At 46.0% G+C, this 22,578-nt stretch overlaps 1 long non-coding RNA gene across 2 annotated transcripts in view; it reads left to right on the top strand.

Moving 5' to 3' along the window:
• Positions 1–22,578, top strand: part of LOC134927263 (uncharacterized) — a 191,139-nt gene that overhangs the window by 72,394 nt on the left and 96,167 nt on the right. For both annotated transcript variants that reach the window (XR_010177588.1, XR_010177589.1), the window contains exons 4-5: positions 20,915–21,030; positions 21,229–21,651. This is a non-coding gene — a long non-coding RNA (uncharacterized LOC134927263). The remainder of the gene's footprint in view (positions 1–20,914; positions 21,031–21,228; positions 21,652–22,578) is intronic.

The raw sequence follows: 22,578 nt of genomic DNA, 5'->3' as shown, positions 1-22,578 counted from the left end.
GAGCACCAAGGTTGCTGGATGGCTAAGCTAAGTGACCCAAGTGGCCGACACAAACACCTGGCCCATCTAGGAGTGGCACTGCATTGTCAGACAGGATGGCAGATTTAAAAAAATAGTCCCCAAACAGCACATGATGCAAAGATAAAAAGAGGTGCACCAAGGTCGCTGGATGGCTAAGCTAAGCGACCCAAGTGGCCGGCACAAACACCTGCCCCATCTAGGAGTGGCACTGCAGTGTCAGACAGGATGGCAGATTTAAAAAATAGTCCCCAAACAGCACATAATGCAAAGAAAAATAGGTGCAATGAGGTAGCTGTGTGACTAAGCTAAGCGACCCAAGTAGCCGACACAAACACCTGGCCCATCTAGGAGTGGCACTGTAGTTTTCTAGCGAGAGGATGAGTGCTTCCATCCTCATGTGAATCTGAACCACTAGCCATGAACATTGGCCAGGGCCTCAGCCGTTCCTTGCCACTCCGTGTTGTAAATGGCATATTGGCAAGTTTACGCTTCTCATCAGATGCTTTTAATTTTGATTTTTGGGTAATTTTACTGTACTTTTGTAGTATACTTGACGACACAGAGGTAGAGCAGTAGATTACTGTACCGTACTGCTATATATTATATACTGGTGGTCAGCAAAATTCTGCACTGTCCTCCTACTATATATACTGCGCACAACTAAAATGCACCACAGGTATGGATGGATAGTATACTTGACGACACAGAGGTAGGTAGAGCAGTGGCCTACTGTACCGTACTGCTATATATTATATACTGGTGGTCAGCAAAATTCTGCACGGTCCTCCCACTATATATACTGCGCACAACTAAAATGCACCACAGGTATGGATGGATAGTATACTTGACGACACAGAGGTAGGTAGAGCAGTGGCCTACTGTACCATACTGCTATATATTATATACTGTTGGTCAGCAAAATTCTGCACTGTCCTCCTACTATATATACTGTGCACAACTAAAATGCACCACAGGTATGGATGGATAGTATACTTGACGACACAGAGGTAGGTAGAGCAGTGGACTACTGTACCGTACTGCTATATATTATATACTGGTGGTCAGCAAAATTCTGCACTGTCCTCCTACTATATATACTGCGCACAACTAAAATGCACCACAGGTATGGATGGATAGTATACTTGACGACACAGAGGTAGGTAGAGCAGTGGCCTACTGTACCGTACTGCTATATATTATGTACTGGTGGTCAGCAAAATTCTGCACTGTCCTCCTACTATATATACTGCGCACAACTAAAATGCACCACAGGTATGGATGGAAAGTACACTTGATGACACAGAGGTAGGTAGAGCAGTGGACTACTGTACCGTACTGCTATATATTATATACTGGTGGTCAGCAAAATTCTGCACTGTCCTCCTACTATATATACTGCGCACAACTAAAATGCACCACAGGTATGGATGGAGAGTATACTTGACGACACGGAGGTAGGTAGAGCAGTGGACTACTGTAACGTACTTGCTATATATTATATACTGGTGGTCAGCAAAATTCTGCACTGTCCTCCTACTATATATACTGCGCACAACTAAAATGCACCACACGTATGGATGGATAGTATACTTGATGACACAGAGGTAGGTAGAGCAGTGGACTACTGTACCGTACTGCTTTAGATTATATACTGGTGGTCAGCAAAATTCTGCACTGTCCTCCTACTATATATACTGCGCACAACTAAAATGCACCACAGGTATGGATGGATAGTATACTTGACGACACAGAGGTAGGTAGAGCAGAGGACTACTGTACCGCACTGTTATATAAACTGGTGGTCAGCAAAATTCTGCACTGTCCTCCTACAATGCAGCACAGATATAGAGCGTTTTCCAGGCAGAGAACGTAGATATTTGCCGAAAACTGAGCACAGATATTTGCAGCACACTGAGCACAGATATTTGCAGAACATAGAGCACAGATATTTGCAGCACACTGTACAAAGAAAGAACTGAGAGGACGCAGATACGTCATCTCGTTATCATCTCCAAAGCACGAGTGAAAATGGCGGCGACGCGCGGCTCCTTATATAGAATACGAATCTCGCGAGAATCCAACAGCGGGATGATGACGTTCGGGCGTGCTCGGGTTAACCGAGCAAGGCTGGAGGATCTGAGTCTGCCTCGGAACCGTGTAAAATGGGTGAAGTTCGGAGGGGTTCGGATTCCGAGGTACCGAACCCGCTCATCACTAGTATAGTGTAAACGGGTTACCCGGGTCATCTGACCCGGGACCCATTTACAGCATGTTGAGCCCATTCCTCCCTGACTGCAGTGTCCCGCGGGCGGTTGGGAGGTTGGGGGGAACCGTATGCTATCAGTGCTGCTGTCTGTCCTGCTATGCAGACAGCAGCGCTGGCTGGGAGCAGAGTACTTGGGGCAGCCCAGCAGCTTCCAGAGTGCTGGGCTTTCCCCCAGCGTGACAGTGGGCAGCATCACATTGGGGGCGTAGCCTAATGGGACCGAGGCCATGCCCCGAGGGTCTCGATCTGCTGGTTTTCCTGGCGCAGGGAGATGACGTCATCTCCAAGCACCGGCCAGAAGACACTGCCCCCGGGTGCAGTGTAAACGTGTTCCAGATCCCGGGTCAGACCCAAGACTTCTAGTGGAAAAGGGGTAATAGTTAACTTATGCCACTATCCCAGCGTTAGATAATATTGTTCTGCCACCTGCGTCCCCCCATTTATTTTTCAGTTGTGCCTTCTGTCCCCAATGATATATAAATTTAACTTGTGCTCATCCTCCTCTTATATATTTAACTTATGCCGCTACCTCATCTTAAATAAGGTATTAAGATATGATTTTATTAATTTATGCCACATGCCCCCTTACATACAGTATTTAATTATATTGTCACTTGCCTCGCGATATATATTTGCTTTGTACCCATATCCCCCCTTTTATATTTAAGTTGTGCTTCCTGATTGACTCCCTTTATATTAAAATTGTGGCCCTGTCCCTCCTTATATTTAACTTATGCCCACTATCCCCCCTTTTATATATTTGTGTAACTTGAACTTCCTGTCCCGCCTTTTATTACAATATAATTATTTAACTTATGCCCCCTGTTCTCTAATATATGTACTGAAGTTATGACGCCACCCCACCACCTACCTTGCTCTTCTGCTGTCCTACTGTTCTATTTATTATGTGCAGCAGCCGCACACCAGACAGGGCAAACTGAAGAGGCTTCCTATGTGCTGCCAGTGCCACATCGAGTGTGGGGGCGGAGCCTCGGATGGGACAGGGGGCGGAGCCTCAGGCAGATACAGACAGGGGAAGCAGCCCCTTCTGGACAGTCCCTGGGGTTGTCGGGAGTCGGACTTTGGCCTGCCGATCAGGGGTGGAGGTGAGTGAGCTGCTGGTGATGACAGGATCTTTTTTCTCCTGTCAGCGCTGGCTGCACTGCAGGGGATCTGTGGGCCTATTTTCATTGGGAGGCCTGGAGCTGCAGCTCCATCCGCCCCATTGTTAATCCGGCCCTGGTGCAGGGTAAATACTGGCTGCTTTATTTTTACACTGCAATTTAGATTTCAGTTTGAACACACCCCACCCAACTCTAACTCTCTCTGCACATGTTATATCTGCCCCACCCTGCAGTGCACATGGTTTCGCCCAATGGAGAAAAAAATTGCTGTTGCGATCAGGTCTGAATTAGGCCCTTTGTTAGCTGCGGGAGTGTTAGTGGACACATTTGTATGTGCGAGTCTGCAAATGCATTTTTTTGTAATGAAACAGACTTCCGCATGAATGTGCATACCTGAAGGTGGCCACTGGCCATACATCAGAAAGATGAATCGCATGTGATCATTGCATGCGATTTCCCTTGAAGCTCCTTGGCAGTCCTGGACTCACAATATCGTACACAAATGCTCTGAAACTAGTACAAAAACATTACTAAGGGTTCCGTGTGGTGTGATACAGAAGGAGGTCCATGGGGGTGACACCATGAGTAACCATAAAGGGTGACACCAACCCTAGTGACGCCTCTGCCTGGAAGACTGTGATGTTACTAGCATTGGCGTCTACCAGATGTGTCTCTGAATTGGGGGCCCTATCCTGTAAGAGCTCTTATTTGATTTTTCATGAAGACAGGGTGGAACTCAGAACCCGACCTCAGTTTTTGCCGAAAGTGGTGTCAGCTATTAATGTGAATCAAGCCATTGTGGTTCTGGTGTTGTCTGATGCTTCTGTTGGTCAAGAGTCCTTGGATGTGGTGAGGGCTCTGAAGGTTTATGTGAAACGGACTGCTCATCATCGGAATTCTTATTCGCTGTTTGTACTTTATGATGCCACCAAGATTGGTCATCCGGCTTCTAAGCAATCAATTGCTCGTTGGCTCTGGTTGACCGTTCAACAAGCCTATACAATCGGCAGCTCTGCCTTTGCCGACGTCTCTTCAGGCCCACTCAACGAGATCTGTGGGCTCTTCCTGGGTGGCTGCCCGGGGTGTCTCGTCCTTACAGTTGTGCTGAGCTGCTGCTTGGTCTGGTTCGAGCACCTTTGTTAAGTTCTATTGGTTCGACACCTTGGCCAAGGATGACCTTCAGTTTGGTCAGGCAGTTTTACAGGGGTCTCAGCACTGTTCCACCCATTTTGGAGCTTTGGGACTTCCCCATGGTACTAAAGTACAGATCCCCAGTATCCACTAGGACGTAATAGAAAATAGGAATTTAATACCTACCAGTAATTCCTTTTCTTGTAGTACGTAGTGGATACTGGGCGCCCCCCGCCTCAGTGCTTCGATTCCTGCTTACCTGAGTAAGTGTTTGGTTGGCCCACCGTTGCGGTCCCCTTATGTTGTTGGGATATCTGTGCTATCCTGGTTAGGTTGGTGTTGCTATACTCTGGTGTGGTTAGCGCCCTCCTTTTCGGTTATGGTTGTGTGTTGGCTTAGTGCCTCACCGCTATTGTACCTGTTTCTTCTCCCGTGGTATGTCCGTCTCCTCGGACACAGTTTCCTAGACTGAGTCTGGTAAGAGGGGCATAGAGGGGAGGAGCCAGCACACAGATACACACACTAAAGGGTTTAAAGTGCCAGGCTCCAGTGGACCCGATCTATACCCCATGGTACTAAAGTACAGTTCCCCAGTATCCACTATCGACTACGAGAAAAGGAATTACCGGTAGATATTAAATTCCTATTTTACCTTGTGTTTGCTAGACTGTGGGGGAGATGTATCAAACCATGGAGAGAGATAAAGTGGAGATAAAGTACCAGCCAATCAGCTACTAACTTCCATGTTACAGGCTATGTTTAACAAATAACAGGAGCTGATTGGTTTGGTACAGTACTTTTTTTTTTATCTCTCTCCAAGTTTTGAGTAATATGCTCCTATTACCCTATACCCTCTTGGTACAGGTACAGCTCGGTGTGCTGGGGGACACCAGGGGTTTCTCCCCAATGTATTTCATCTCGCCAATTTCTCTGTTATGTTATCCCATGTAACCCAATATTATACATGTCAAGACAGGTCCTTTTCACACGGAAAATACCCATATATCTCAGCAATAACTGTCAACTACTCAATCATAGAGGTATTCTGGTGATAAGTATGTTGCCAAGGATCCTATACCAGTGCACCATAATCAGGGCCGTAACTAGGGGGGGGGGGGAGGGGCTAAGGGGGCATGCGCCCAGGGTGCAGGATTTGAGGGGGTGCCAAGGAGTTACAGCGGAGCAGTTTTTTTTTAATCTGGCAGTGCTGTGCTGCTCCTGTGACACAGCAGACAGCTCCCAGGGCAATGTTTCTGACCCACCTGTCTGCCCGCAGCTGGCTCCGGCGCTGTGCAGGTGAGTACCAGTACCTGGGATCTCTCCTATGCCGGCTACTCTCTTAAACTCTCTTCTTTGCTATGCAGTGCTGCGACTAGCGTGCAGTGCACTGTACAAGCTATAGAAGTGCACTGTGCTCCCAGTTAGCAGTATCAACCTCCACTTTGCCTCCCAGATGGGGGGATTTGGTGTAGCTTATAGGGTATGTAGTGTAGTAATGTATTGCAGTATATAGGGGCATGTAGTGCACTGATGTGGTGTAGCATATAAGGGGATGTAGTGTAGTGATGTAGTGTAGCATATAGGGTATGTAGTATAGTGATGTAGTGCAGTGCATAGGGGCATGTAGTGTAGTGATGTAGTTCAGCGTGTAGGGGATGTAGTATAGTGATGTAGTGCAGTGGATAGGGGATAGGGGAATGTAGTGCAGTGATGAAGTGTTATGATATAGTGCAGTGATGGCTAACCTTGACACTCCAGCTGTTGTTGAACTACATATCCCAGCATGCCCTGCTACAGTTTTGCTATTTGGCCATGCTAAAACTGATGCAGGGCATGCTGGGATGTGTAGTTCAACAACAGCTGGAGTGTCAATGTTAGCTATCACTGATAATGTGCAATGTATGGGGACACACAAAGGAGCATGTAATTGAACACGCTGGCGGGGCATGTGACGCATAGGGTATTTGAGGCACATAGGGGAATATTGTCAAATAGTATCTTCTTCTTTTTTCGCATTTTTTTGATAATATGATTAATTTAGTCTGACAGAGTTTTTGTTTTGTTTTGGGGGGCGCCAATTTTCTGGCTTGCCCCGGGTGACGAAAATCCTAGTTTCGGCCCTGCCATAATGGTAAAACTACTGCCGCAAGGGTGTAATTTTGTATAGCCAATGCATTATGTACTGTAGTGTCAAAGAGGGGTGTGGTTCATTGGGTCGATCCTAACTAGGTCGACAGTCATTAGATCGACCACTATTGGTCGATCGTGACTAGGTCGATGCCTGAAATAGGTCAACGCGTTTATTAGGTTGATATGGGAAAGGTCGACATGAGGTTTGTTTTTTTTCATGTTGTTTTCTTCGTAAAGTGACCGGGAACCCCCAATTAGTGCATCATGTCCCTTTGCATGGCAAGCATTCGGGCAAGGTGCCTTGCTCCGCTACCGCTGCACTTGTCACAGGTTACTATTCCCAATCGTAGTCTACGTGCATCGTCACGTATGAAAAAGTTAAAAAAATTAAAAAAATTGAAAATTCATGTCGACCTTTTCATGTGTCGACCTTTGGCATGTCAACCTACTGACCATGTCAACCTAAATACCATGTCGTAGTATGTAATGCAGACACTATTTTAGAGCCTCGCTAATGACCTATACATAATGGACAGCATCGTAAAAAAATCTCTTAACAACACACAGATCATTTTAGTGACCTATATCCAATACAGAGAGAATCTTAATGATCAATAAACAATACAGAGAGCATCTCAATGATCAGCACCTAGGGGAGGTTTTCTGTTGCCCAGAATCCTCCTCAAATAGAGACACACACATGCACAAACATATTATTGAATTACAACAACTCTGTGCATTAAAAGGTAAAGGCGCATAATTGCCTTTTAGTTAGTGCCAGCATTAAACAATAACTCTATGAGGTACAGGTGTGTCCTCATACCATACTTGCTGACTTTGCTGCCCGGTCTGTGCATTATGGGCGTGGCGGCTGCAAAGGTATGGAGAGCATTGTGGCATGATCACATCATCGTGGCTCCACCCGCTGCTATACAGTGCTGAGAAAACAGGCATTGTATAGCAGGGTGAGTGGCCATGATGACGCGTTTCAGCATGAATCACCCCCCACCACCACTTCTGACAGCCCACTAGTGCTTTGTTAGTCAGGGCCCATGCAAGGGGGAAGGGGTAGTGCAAGCATCCATTCTGGGAGAATAGGCAAGTATGCCTTAAACACCTATCCTTTTTCGTGCATACTTTATCTTAAATGTTGCTACTTTTTCCTCCATTTTGCACCTCAGTTCACATATACATACTGTATATACATGTATTAGTTGTTTTATTGCAAAGGAATTAGAATGAAGGTGCAGATAAATCATAACGATGCATGGTGCAGGTCACTTGTATTGGACATGTCTTTTGCCTTTTGCACACAAATTGTATATCGTTTCCTTAGTTGTGCTACTTTTTCCTCAGTATTACATCTTAGTTCACGTAAAGTGTGCTGGGTACTTAGGAAAATGTTTTGGTGCAGCTAAGTCGCAATGTCCGTGGTGAGTTAAGTGAGACTATTTGGCAGAATTTGTGGTGGACACAGATGTATATTTATTAGGAATACATACGCGTAACTGGCAGCGACATCCTAATGGTGAGAATCTCAACAGGGGTTCGATAAGTATATTTACCCCCCCACCCCCCATCCCCTAACCCTCCGTTCCCGCAGACTAACCCTAACCCTCCACCCCCTCCTTTGCAGCCTAACGCTAAACCTCCCTGGTGGCGGCTAAACCTAACCCACCCTCCCCACAGCCTATCCCTAACACACACCTTCCCACAGCCTAATGCTAACCCCTCCCGGTGGTGCCTAAACCTAAACCCCCCCCCCACCTCGCCACAGCCTATCTCTAATCTAAACCCCCCCCCCCTACAGCCTCATGTGAACCCCTCCTGGTGGTGCCTAAACCTAACTGCCATCCCTGCTGCCTAACCCTACCCCCCTAGTGCCTAAATCTCCCCAGGACTTAACCCTAACAGTCCCCAGCATTCTTACGATCGAAATTCCAATGACGGCATTTTGCCCGATGTTGGGATTCTGGCCCGGGATTCCAACTGCTGTCATACTGAGCACACCCCTATTTAGTAAGAAGTTGCTTTTCAAAGTCACCATATTCTGCAGTTCCGGATGCAGGATATACAACTGTAATAATATTATGCTCCTGGTTTTGCATTTAGTTTATTATTACCATTTCAAACCCTTCAAACAGAACCACCAACAAGCTGTGGCTTTGAAAACTACCACTTAGAAAATTTACAATTTTAGCCTGCAGTCTAAAGGGGTATATTTACTTAAGTGCAGGTTTTCAGAATTGGAGATGTTGCCCATAGCATTAGCAACCAATCAGATTCTAGGTATTATCTTGTAGAAGGTTCTAGATAAATAATAACGTAGAATCTGATTGGTTGCGCTATAGGCAACATCTCCACTTCTTAAAATCTGCACGTTAGTAAATATACACCTGAGACTCTTTTTTAGGGAATCTGCTGATCTTTCATACACTTTATTTTCAACAAAATGGCTGTCCTTATTGTTCTCACTTGTTTTTGTGGCTCTAGTGCATTATTATTATTACTGTGTTTTGGATCTAGTCAGGGGCGTTTTAAGAGAGGAGGAGGCCCGTGTACAGCCTTCTGCTTCAGGGGCCCCCTCCTCTCTGACTGATGAACAGGTATTTTAATACTTACCTCTCCTGGTGCCATCCCTCTCCGCAGCACAATAGAGTCTGAGAAACGGCCATTTTCCCAAAGATTTTGCTAATGCGCATGCGCGAAACTCCGGAAAAATGGCCGCCGTGCCATCTTTCCGGAGTTTTCAGCAAGCGCAATAGAGTTTGTTCCCCCTAGTGTTCAAAATCTATTACGCTGCTGAGAAGGGATGGCTCCGACGGGGGACTCCAGAGAGGTAAGTATTAAACAAATGGGTGCAGTGTGTTCGGGGTGGGCCCCCCAGGACCCTGGGGGCCCGTGTGCCTCGCACACACTGCACCCATTATAGATACGCCAATGGATCTAGTTTTGTTTTATGACTTTAGGGAAAAAATGCAGAAAGAAAGTTGCCTATAATCCTCTGCAGTTTCTTGGCTTCTGCTAATGATGTGAGGTACTGGGTGAGAAACTGTAACACTAATTGTAATTCTTTTTATCTTAGATAGATTTGAGGTGTCAGTAGTATTAATTTTGAGGAGTTGTACTCATTTAGAAAGGATTGTATTCATTTGGTGAGAAGGTCAAGATGTGTTTATGCAATGGAGATCAATATTTCTGGGTTCGGTACATTCATCATGTCAACAGTGATTATGTTGAGATAAGTGCTCTATGTCATGTTGACAGCGAACATGTTGACATGTCCATCATTTTGACATTGAGCCTTAAGAACTATCTTCAGCGTAAAGAAGAACAAGGAGTCCTTGAAGTGATGATATGGTCCCCACAGAACCCTGATCTCAACATTATCGAGTCTGTCTGGGATTAAGGGGTCTATTCATGAAGCAGTGAAAAGGGTGGAGAAGTGAGCCAGTGGAGAAGTTACCCATGGCAACTGTTACAGAGTAATTCCATATATCCATTTTAGCGATACAAAGAATGAATGATAATATTGGCTTCTGTGACCTGAGCCTAATTAACATCTCCACACTGTAGCCTTGGCCTACAGTGTAGTTAGCATTTGAATAACCAAGCTCACATGGCTTCGTCACTGATACAGCTAGCCCACATGCTGTGAAAGACACACCCACAGGTATGATATACTGTACCCACTGAATCAGAGCTCTCTCTTTCTCCTGACTCCCACACTGATGCACACAGCTAAAAAGACTCTCTCAGAAGCATGGACCTTGATACACCTGGGAAGCTTGGGAGTTATTCCCCTGGAAAAGCTAAGTATCATAATCTCAATATCTCATAGATAATTGGCATAGAATAGTTAAATATGTGTTTGTGGTAAAGTAGTTGTGAAATGATTGACATAGAATAGTTAAATATGTGTTTGTGGTAAAGTAGTTGTGAAATGATTGACATAGAATAGTTAATTTGGAAATACATTTGACTTTAAGGTTAACGGTACTTGTGCAGTTATGTGTTGGTGATAATACTCTATGAAATCTGTAATGAATTGGAACAGTAGACAATCTGTAGCATAGCATTCCTGGTATACATTTGTGGATGGTGATTTATAACAGATTGTAGTGGTTTTGTATGGTGCATCTTGCTGAAGTATAGAAGTCAACACATACTTCCTTTTGTTACTGTAGTCATGTGCTTGTAGCAATGGCAAGCTGATACTTGTGGTTACCTGGTGATCTGGTCTTGTGATGGTTCATATAATATGGACAGCATACAATATGCTCTGGTTATTGAGATACTGTTTTGGCTACAGACTTTGGAATCATGGGAGTTTTCCCAAAATGGAGTCTAGCTTCTGTCCCATGCGGTCTGTGGACAATGCAGTCACATGCTGCCCCTCCCCCACCCACACACACACAAACACACATACATATACCAAAACCAATTCCCTAAGGTATTTATTTAAGATATATATTGTCCAATATATATCAATAAATCTAGGATTTAGCCGAGTGCTTTGAGTAAATATTTCCCCAGTAATAAATCCACACATACAGTACAGTACACACATCTCTCACACTTCTTTCATCCTATTTCTTTTCTTATATAGTTTGAATCTGTGAAACTATTATATGGTGACTTGCATTGTATTTGACCAATACTGTTTAATGATAAAAGTGAATTCTATGAGTAGCAATTGTTTGTTGAAATACATTCTTATGATTTACATTCTATATGACTGGCGTGCATTCTTATATGAACAGAATATTCCTAATGATTTAAAGATATATATGTCTAGATACAACCTCTGCGGGTTTGCTTATAAAAGTAAAATTATACATTTGCTTCAAAGATATGAAATAGTAATATAATACAAGCAATAGAATCAGACAGAGAAAAGGAGGGGAACAGAAAAGGAAAAAAGTATACCCCTTAACATGACCCCCTTATCAGCAACCAATCAGCATTGAAGTAACATTTATAATTTGCATACTATACAACTGTACGGAGCAGCTGATTGGTTGCCAAGGGCTCACAGACTCACTTCTCCACACTTTTCACTGCTTCATGAATAGTCCCCTAAATGAAGAGACAGAAGGATTTTAGTGGGACCACAGATACGTAAGTCTTTTACTGTATGCAGCAGAGGATTAAGTGTTTTGATCAAAATATTACAAAATCCCCTATTTTATTTGCTACATACACAGATTTGCAGTATATTATTGTTATACATACTGTATATATATTCTTGTTGAATAGCAAAGTTGATTATTTGAAATGTCATTAAAGTGTGAGCGGTGCATGAATGTATAAATGCAAAGTAACTCACAGGGAATATTTTCCTGCTGTTATATTCAAACACCACGGTGGTTGTTACCAAACAAAAGCTCCAATTTGAAACATATTAAATCTTTTAATATTTTTGCACTTTTCAGAGCGAACAGTATTAAATTGCTTCCATGTTCAGGAGAGGATTCAATAAATGCTTTTCAAAGAAATGTACAGACCTAGGTCTTAATCTGCAGGAAAGTGTTACATGTAGGCCTTGGTGGATTAGTCTCTGCTACCAGCAGGAAGTAGGCCACGGCGTGCCAGCCTTGCTGTGTATTAAACATTGGCTACATTTCTAAATCAAGCGAAGGAGGATCGGCCGGCCTCATGGGAACGCTCATTTTAAATCTGAATGTTCTTGCTGATTGCTGTCATGAAGAATTAGTTTGATAGAACAAAAATACCTTCTCTACAGACAGAGATTTTGCATCAAATTAAAATGTTCTGTCATGCATCAAGAACACTTCCCCAAGAATGTATTGACATATACATTTAAAAATAAGATATCCAATTACTATCACACAGCATCTTTAAGGAACGCACAGGTTATCCTGAGATAATTAAAATAACGACATAACATAACATCCCTCTCCATCCATAGCTTGCACTGTGGATCTTACCTATATCTGGATGATGACAGTCGTGAAGTTGTTATATTGTATTATTATTAACCTCGGTATGTTAATGTCGTGTGTCCTGTCTTTCACGTTTACAAGCAGTGACAGTACAGAGGAGAAATTACAATGATTTGTTGAGTTCTGTATTAATATAAAAAGAAGTATTATGGTAGACTTACCATTGTTAACAGTCTTTCTGTGAAGTACACAGAGTTCCACAGGGAAACATTGGGGGTGTAGAGTGGATCTGGATCCAGAGGCACCAACAGGTAAAGCTTTAGCTGTCGTAGGATGCATAGGGCCTCCTATATAACCCCGTCTCCAGGCACTGAGAGCTCAGTTTTGATAACCAGTCCAATGCAGTAGCAGGCAAGAGAGAAGGCAGATGTTAGTCACATAATAACACATTCTCACAACAGGAGACGGTACCAGTGGCTAATGACATATAAACCGAAGCAAGGTGCGTCAGGGTGGGCGCCCTGTGAATCCCTGTGTACTTCGCAGAGAGTATTAACAATGGTAAGTCTACCATAACACTTATTTTCTGCAGCAGGGTACACAGGTTTCCACAGGGAAACATCGGGGATGTCCTAAAGCAGTTCCTCAAGGGAGGGGATGTGCCTGACCGGATTTGAGAATCCGGCATACAAAGGAAGCATCCTGGGAAGTGAAGGTATCAAAGGCATAGAACCTAAGAAACGTGTTCACAGAGGACCACGTAGTCACCTTACACAATTGTTCTGCAGACGCGCCACAGTGGGCCGTCCAAGAAGGTCCAACAGACCGGGTAGAATGGGCCTTAGTCTAAGCTGGAGCTGGAAGACCAGCTTGCTCGTAAGCATGTGTAATCACCATTCTAATCCATCTGGCCAAGGTTTGCTTGTTCACAGGCCAGCCACTTTTGTGGAAACCAAACTGGACAAAGATGGTATCCAGAGGGAATATGTAAGGAAGCGAAAAGTTCCACGGAACCGCCAGTGCATCCATGAACATTGCCTGAGGATCCCTGGTTCGTGATCCGAAAACCGGAACCTTGTGATTGTGTCGAGACGCCATGAGGTCTACGTCCGGTATACCCCACCTGTCCATCAGAAGTTGGAAGACTACTGGATGTAGGCTCCACTCTCAAGAGTGAACGTCCTGGTGACTGAGGAAGTCTGCTTCCCAGCTTAGGATGGCCAGAATAAACACTGCCGATATGGCTGGCAGATAGCGTTCTGCCCAAATAAGGATTTGTGACACTTCCATCATTGCCATGCGGCTTCGAGTGCCGCCTTAATAGTTTTTGTATGCCACCGTGGTGGCGTTGTCTGACTGTACGTAAATAGGTCTGTTCCGTACCAGAGGCTTGGCAAGAGAGTGCATTAAACACTGCCCCCAGCTCCAGAATGTTGATCGGGAGGAGTGATACCTGTACCTCCTTGGTCCAATTACCCTGAAATTAGTGTTGCTCCAACACCACTCCCCATCCCCGCAGACTGGCGTCCGTTGTCAGTAGGACCCAGTTGGGGATCCATAATGGACGGCCCCTGCACAATTGCTGGTCCTGGAGCCACCAGGACAGCGACAGACGAACTTCCGGAGTCAACGAGACCATCTGGTATCTGATCCAATGAAGTAGGCCATCCCACTTTGACAGGATCAACCGTTGCAGAGGACGAGAGTAAAATTGAGCGTACTCTACTATGTCGAAGGACGACACCATCCGGCCAAGGACTTGCATCGCCGAGTGTATCGACGCTCTGGGGCAATGAACAAAGTGTCTTATCCTGTCCTGAAGTTTCAGAACTTTGGATACGGGAACAGTCTCTGACTGTGTGTATCTAAGAGAGCCCCTAGGTGCACCATGCTCTGAGCTTGGACCAGCGAGGACTTTTTCCAATTTATTAGCAACTATGGGCTTGCAGAAAGGTCACCATCAGGTGAAGATGACTGAGGGGAACTTCGTGGGAACTTGCCAGAATCAGCAGGTTGTCCAAATATGGGAGAATTCTGATTCCCTGACGACGGAGATGGGCCGTCATCACGGCCATGACCTTGGTGAAGATCCGAGGAGCCGTAGCCAGTCAAAATGGCAGAGCCTGGAATTGGTAGTGAAGGTTACCAATAGCAAACCACAGGAACTGCTGATACGACATGGCAATAGGAATATGCAGATATGCATCCTGTATATCCAGGGATATAGTCTCCGGGTTCCATAGCCAGCACAATTGAGCGCAGTGTTTCCATACGAAACTTGGACACTCTCACAAACTTGTTCAGAGATTTGAGGTTGAGTATAAGCCGGCATGAACCATTTGGGACTAGAAACAGGGTCGAGTAATAATAATAAAATAATAAGGGAGAGCCATAGTGCAGAACTGGTGAGGGGGACATCTCTTGAAGGGGACAGCGCACCCGTGAGAGACAACTTCCAGTACCCATGCATCTGAAGTGGTCGTGAGCCAGACCTGGGCGAACTGCAGGATTAGTAGTTGGGAGAAAAGCTGTTTTAGCAGCTGCCAGTTGAGACACAATTTAATTTAGTTCTTCCGAAAAAAAAATGTCCCCAGTAAAGGGAGGACTTCTTGGAGTCCAAGTCCACTTTCCATGACCTCAACCACAGTATGCGGCGCGCCAGGACAGACGTAGCCGACGCCTTGGCACCCAAATCTCCCGCCTCAGAGGACGCTTCTTGAATGTAATAATGTAATAAGAAGCGGTGGTAATATGAGACAGGTATTGTCTGGCATTGTCAGAAATATCCTTGGGCAACTCTTCCTCTAACGCCTAAATCCATGCCTCAATACCTTTTGCAGCCCAAGAGACATCTATAGTGGGTCTGTGAATAGCCCCTGTAAGGGAACATACAGATTTTAGACACCCTGCAACACACTTATCTGTGTCTCCCTCAGTGAGGTGGCAGTGGTGACAGGCAGAGTGGATGACACCACTAGGCGGGTGACATGAGAATCCACCAGCGGTGGAGTCTCCCATTTGTCACACAACTCCGCAGGGAGAGGGTAGCGAGCCAAGGCCCGTTTAGGAATAAGGAATTTCTTCCCTGAATTAGACCAGGGTACCCGTCTGATGTCCACGAAATGGTCAGAATGAGGCAAAACCGTTTTAACCTTCTGCTGTTTAAACTTATCAGTTTTCCTTGCCACAGTACTGGAATCCTTCTCATCTGTGATTTGAAGGATATGCTTTAGAGCAACCACCAGGGCAGGGACATCAATCAATAAAGGGAGATTCCTCGTCAGTAACACAGGATTCAGTGTCTGACAGGACGATATGCTCCCCCTCCTCTTAAGATGAGACATCAGAGAGGTTTGTAGACTGTGATGAGGAAGCAGCCCGCTTAGAGGGACCAGGGGCACGGGAGTGACCCGAGTTCTGTCTATCCAGAGACTGGTTTAGTTGCTGCAGTTGGTTAGCCAAATTTTCCGCCCAAGATGGGTTTACCATAGGAACAATTTGTGGTATTAATGGCACAGGTGGCCCCATAGGGGGCGCAAGGTGCTCCACCAGAGTACCCAGCAGGGTAGTGAAAGCTGCCCATAGTTGCTCCTGGCTAGGTGCAGGGGCTGCAGACTGACTGGGAGGTGCATGACAAGTAGTACAGAGACCCTCATGCAATAATTCCCCCTCTGAGACATCTGTGGAGCATACTCTGCATTTTGCAGGAGCTTCCGCTGATTTGCTGCCCTTTCTGTTAGACATTACACAATGTAAAGTATGGGCTTATACAGTACGATTATATTGGCCAAACAAATACAATAACCTGTGGAATGAAACGACAGGCAATAATGTGAATGTAACACAGAATATATATATATATATATATATATATACATATATATATATATATATATATATATATATATATATATATATATATATATACTCTGTGCACAACTATATTATTTGACCCAGATGCACCAAGCCCAGGGTACAGAATATAGTGACAGTAATATCTGGGAAACACTGAAAGTGAAACCGTGCAGCAGATACAGGCACACAGTCACATGCAATGCAGAAATTATTATGACAATAAAGTTGCCCTGGACTTATATATATGTAGATGTGATGATTCTGTCTATGCCATATTAAACCTTCGCTGACTACATGACCCGTCTGGTGAGTGCACTCTGTACAGGATTTTTATATACTCATGGAGAAAAGACTATGCCTTTTGCCCAATGAATTTTGAGTAACACCCCAGCAAATTTAATTGAAATGGAGAGTGCAGACAACCTCAGGTCTGAGCGCAGTCTCGGACCTGAGGATATAGCAGAATACTCGTACACTATATCCTGCAATGTACACCTTTTCTCAACTAACGCTGTCTCTAATGGGCCCTACACACATACCGATCCGCCGCCGAGCTGCCCGACGGCGGATACGGCCGACGGGCGACCCGGCGGCAGGGGGGAGGTGACGGGGGGAGTAAAGTTTCTTCACTCCCCTTGTCACCCGGCGCCATAGCACTGCACGCTAATATGGACAATCTCGTCCATATTGGCCTGCATGCATAAGCAATGGGGCACCAACGATTAACGAGCGCGGGGCCGCGCATTGTTAATCGTTGGTGCCTACACACAGAACGATAGAAACGAGTTCTCGTTCATTTATGAACGAGAACGTTCATATCATTTTGTTTTATCTGCCAGTGTGTAGGACCCATAAGACAGGGTGTAGTACGGCTGACCGGCGGTCAGGAGACCACCGGTCAGCTTACCGACACCGGGATCCCGGCGGGGAGGGGCGAGTGCAGCAAGCGGGTTCTATTCCCACTCTATGGGTGTCGTGGACACCCACGAGTGGAAATAGTCCCTGTTGGTCGGCATGCCGACCATCAGGAGAGTGAGCCGTCGGGATGGTGGAGGAGGTCATGTGACTGTCGGTCAGCTGACCGCCGGTCACATGAATACCACCCATTAGACATGTAGGATACTCAAGTGAATGTAAAGTCTCAGCGCTGTACACAAGCGGCTTTACATGGGAGACCTTGCCCTGCAATCCCGGAGACCTGCTGCAGCTATATTGTTAAGATGGCACCAAGAGTCTCTGTGAGGGAGTGAGGGAGAGTGTGAGGCAGCACAAGGGTGGGAAATCTGCAAGGAGATGGCTCCCTGCATCGGGGGAGGGGCTGCAGGTCAAGCGCCGCCTCCCCTATGCTGGTCTTTCACCTCAGGTACTATGGAGCCCTATTAAATTGGTGTTAAAACACCTGACCTGCGCTCTGGTGGTCTAGTGGGGTCCCTGCCCAGCAACAGTGACCACGCCAGCGCCGTGGTCTGTCTCCCTAGGCCGCAGACGGATTGCAGTTTAATGGTGAGTCCTACCTAGGAGACCCTCTTACCTCTTTCCTGTAGCAGCCACTCGATCCCAGAGAGCAGTCTGCGACTGTTCCTAAGTAGGGATGTCTCCGACGCAGGTCCCCGGGAACCAGGCCAACAGGAGTGTGCGGCGCCGCTTGGGAGGTGATGGAGCTGCAGCACTGAATGTCACAATGACATACAGTGCTGCCAGCTCAGAAGCAAAGACACTTTTTTCAAATTGTTCAATGACCTACTGCTGAAAAATATCAGTTGTTGGGGATACCTGCAAAAGCAGCCCCTATAGGGTTCTATAGGTGAGGCAAAATGCAGCTTTTAGCAAGTGCTGGAATGTAAAGCATTCTGGAGCTTGTATCCAGTAGCGGTGTTAACCATTGTTGCCTATTGTTACCGGGAGACGGATCCATAAGATGGAGGAGGGTGACTTCCTAGGAACCTGTGGGGACTTCCAGGGTTGGGGTTGGGTAACTGGCGGTGGGGATCAAGGGCGTGTCCAGGCGTTTTTGGTGAGGGTGTCTAATGTCAGTGCAGGCTACTTCCAGGCCATCTCAGTCGCAGATAAGTGGCAGCCTCAGACCTACTCACATTTGCTCAGAAGACAGATGTTCCGGGAATTTCATATGCATCTGCTAGTGGATCGCGAACTGCGATGCATTCGCAATTAAGCATGGTGCATTTTTATCTTCCTGTCGGGGTGGCACCTTTCTACTCGCAGACAACTGCAATTTCTCTGAATAGCGAACAATGCTGAATTAGGCCCCATGTGCGCTTTATAATGAAGTCTTATTGAGGTTAATTTGTAAACTTGCCCTGTAAAGTGGTTTGTGCGCAAATCACCACAGGACTCTGGAGAGCTGCAGAAGTGTGTCTTTACTAGCTGCAGTCATGCCAAACAATGGCTGCAGAGGCACTTCCTAAATAAAAAGTGGATGGCAGTGATCCAGTTTCCGCCATCCACAATAAAGCAACAAAAGCAATAGAACATACATCTACAGTACATAACTCTTTTCAAACATGTATGTAGAAACAATGAACAGGTGTCTGGGTGTAAGACAGTGTGACAGTGCAGCGACAGTATGCAAAAAAACAAACAAACATAACCTGGACAATTGGAGATTAATATAGTCCTGACATTTTGGATTTAGGCCTCAAAACTGCTAGACCTAGAGATAAGGAAATGGGCTAGTCATGTGACCAGTGTCTGAATGGACTCACTATTGGGCAAGGGCATGTTGGAAGGTATATTTGCGATATCTGCTGTGATCCCTCCTTCATATATGTGGGTGATACCAAATATTTGCAGTTACCCCCTAAAGTGGGTGTTTTCAGGGAATAAGCAAAAAATATTTTTGATAAATGGACCCCCAAGAATGAAACAGGATTGCGGGCAATGGAACATATCAGTGTGGTGCTTTACTGAAAGGGAGAGACAGAGGTGCATATGAGTGATGGTAATTCCTCTTATTCAGGGTGGGCAATGGGCTGGACCTAATTGCTTAGCAGCAAATCTTGAAACTGTAGACAACTATTTGAACTGGATTTGAGGTCCATAAGACTCTGAATCCCTAGCAGTGGCACCCCCTGCACCCAGTGGAGCACGCATTGGGTTTCGGAGTACCTAGAAACCCAGCTGGTGGACAGATATTTTTTTATTTTAGACATAAAGTTGTGTCACCATCACACTCCAAAAACTTAATCTACCAGAATGCATGGTCTAGCTGACATGAGGCCAAGACCAGAGGCGTAACTAAGGGGGTTGAGCAGGGCATGTGCCCTGGATGTCGTGGCAGGCCCAGCAGAAGGGGTTGCCACCGGTCAGGTCATCGCAACTGCTCCATCCGCCCACCTCCTTCATTGTGCTGCTGTCGCCCTCCCGCTCGCACTGCGCCGCCGAGCTAGACCCGTGGACGTGGTGCTCGGCGGCGTTTGAGCACATGCGCGCACACAGCGTGGGGGGTGCAGCTCCTCTCAGGCTGCTGCTGCAGTCACCAATAGCTGCGGGGAGTAAGAGCCTTGTGTCATGTGCTGCTCTGGCCGGGGCCCAGCTCCCGCTGCGACCATATTGTGCAGTAGTGCTGCTGCTTTGGGCCAGACTCTCCTCCTCCAGTGTCCCCTGTAGCCGCATGATGGAGGCCACACCCTGGCTGAGTCAGGACAAAGTTTGACCAGGGGGAATGATGGTGCCCATGTGCTGTCCGTCTATGCAGGGGGAGGGGGGGGCGGGGGTTTGATGGTGCCGTCTGTCTATGGTGAGGGGGAGAATGTTGGTACTGTGTCTGTCTATAGAGGAGGAGGGGGAGTTGCTAGGGGGAAAAGATGGTGCTACTTTGTCTAAGGAAGGGGGGGTAATGGTGTTGTCCTATCTGTCTATGAAACGGGAGGGGTTTGCTGGGAGGGAATGTTGGTGCTGTGTCCGTCTTTCTATGGAGGGATGTGGGGGGGGGTAGCTGAGGTGAATGTCTGTGCTGTGTCTATGGAGGGAAGGGGAGATTGCTGGGGTGCATGATGTGCCTATGCTGTCTGTCAGACAGTGCCCAACTGCTCACGGTTCTTAGCTCCTGCCTCCCGGATAGTAAGGGGGTGAGGAATGGGAGAGTTGCCACAGTGATACGATTACAAGGGGGAGGTGACACAAATGAAGGGGTTAGAAGTGTGTGGGGGACACACACACAGAGACACAATGTGTGATGGCATGCTGAATGACGACGCAGGCGGAGGTGATGGTGTGCTGAGTGACATCAAAGGGGGAGATGATGGTATGCTGAATAATGACGTAGGGAGAGAAGATGGTGTGCTGAGAGACAACATGTGGGGGAAGGTGATGGTGTGCTGAGAGACGTTGCAGGAGGAGGTGATGGTGTGACTGAGAGATGACACGAGGGGGGAGATGATAGTGTGCCATGGGGCAGGATGTGAGTCTTGTTGAACCGCTGTTGTATGATGCTGACCTTGGTAATATTCCTACATAAACAGGCATCTTCTAGACGATGTGATCTCCTACATGAATAGTGAATAACAACTGAAGATGCCGTTTGCCTTAGAGGAAACATTTCTTCAGAGGTTCCATATTGTGAGAAACCACCATACAGGTAAGTTGCGTGTTGAATTGAAAAGAATGTTCCCAGTGTGACGTGTTTATGTAAGTTTGGTACGTCTCCTTTGTTTACATTATTTTGAATCTTTCCCTTGCCCTCCATTCACGGGTGGGATATACCATACCATTGTTTTTTTTATTTGCTTATTTTCTCGGTTCCACCTGGGAGACTGCTTATTACTTGTCTCACCAGGGAGACTGCATATTGATATGAAGAGGCATCACTAGAAGGACATTAACCAAACGAGTTACCGACTGGGAAAAAGAAACCTTTATGAGCTTCAAACATCTTGATTCTACGTGAGTACGGTGTGTACCCAAAGAAAAATAACACCCACTTCCCCACTCACCAAAGATACCTTTATATGAGGATTTGCTTACATATTATCGTAAGTTTGGTACGCCGAAATTGCATTCACTGTTCAGAATATCCCCAGCCCCCTTTTATCATCAAGTTTTGGTTGAGACATACTACACCATTAGTCTCTCTGTTATTTGTATCTCCGAGGAAATCACCTACCAGTTTTGGAAGATCTCCCCCTCTTCACGGACATCCACCCCATGGACTCTTGATGGGAAAAGAAACCTTTATGAATACCGATCTTCCCTTGTCGACGTGAGTACGGTGTGTACCCCGTGGAATTGTTCTCCGCTTCCAGGAACTTTTTCTTCAAGATTTTCACATTCTTCCATCATTTGTGACATTTGTCATCCATTGTTTGGACATATTCACTATACATGCAATATTGTAACCTGTGTTGGGTAGCGCGTTTAGGTGGTAGAATTTTTTCTTTTGATCATTTGCCCCCTTGGAGGTTGTGTGACATCTCCCTCTACACACCCATCGCTGCCACCCAGAGGGCGCGGTAAGATTTTTTCCAATTTCTGTATCCATAAGTGTGGGGGAAGGTGATGGTGTGCTGAGAGACGTTGCAGGAGGAGGTGATGGTGTGGCTGAAAGACGATGCAGGGGGAGGTGATGGTGTAGTACAGTACAGTAGGCCATTGCTGTATCTTGCAGCTCCCTGTCAGACTCAGTTCTAGTATCCTGATCAGTGCTCAATATCTGCTGCATTCTTGTGACCAATATATAGTAGTACAATGCTGCATTGTGGTGACCACCAGTATATATAGTAGTACAGTACAGTAGGCCATTGCTGTATCTTGCAGCTCCGTGTCAGACTCAGTTCTAGTATCCTGATCAGTGCTCAATATCTGCTGCATTGTTGTGACCAGTATAAAGTAGTACAGTGCTGCATTGTGGTGACCACCAGTATATAGTAGTACAGTACAGTAGGCCATTGCTGTATCTTGCAGCTCCGTGTCAGACTCAGTTCTAGTATCCTGATCAGTGCTCAATATTTGCTGCATTGTTGTGACCAGTATATAGTAGTACAGTGCTGCATTGTGGTGACCACCAGTATATAGTAGTACAGTACAGTAGGCCATTGCTGTATCTTGCTGCTCTGTGTCACTACTAGTATCCTGATCAGTGCTCAATATCTGTGCTCAGTGTCAGTGCTGCATTGTGGAGACTACAAGT

This window comes from Pseudophryne corroboree, chromosome 5 (genome assembly GCF_028390025.1).
Source record: "Pseudophryne corroboree isolate aPseCor3 chromosome 5, aPseCor3.hap2, whole genome shotgun sequence".
NCBI lineage: Eukaryota > Metazoa > Chordata > Amphibia > Anura > Myobatrachidae > Pseudophryne > Pseudophryne corroboree.
This window is presented reverse-complemented; position numbering and strand designations above follow the sequence as displayed.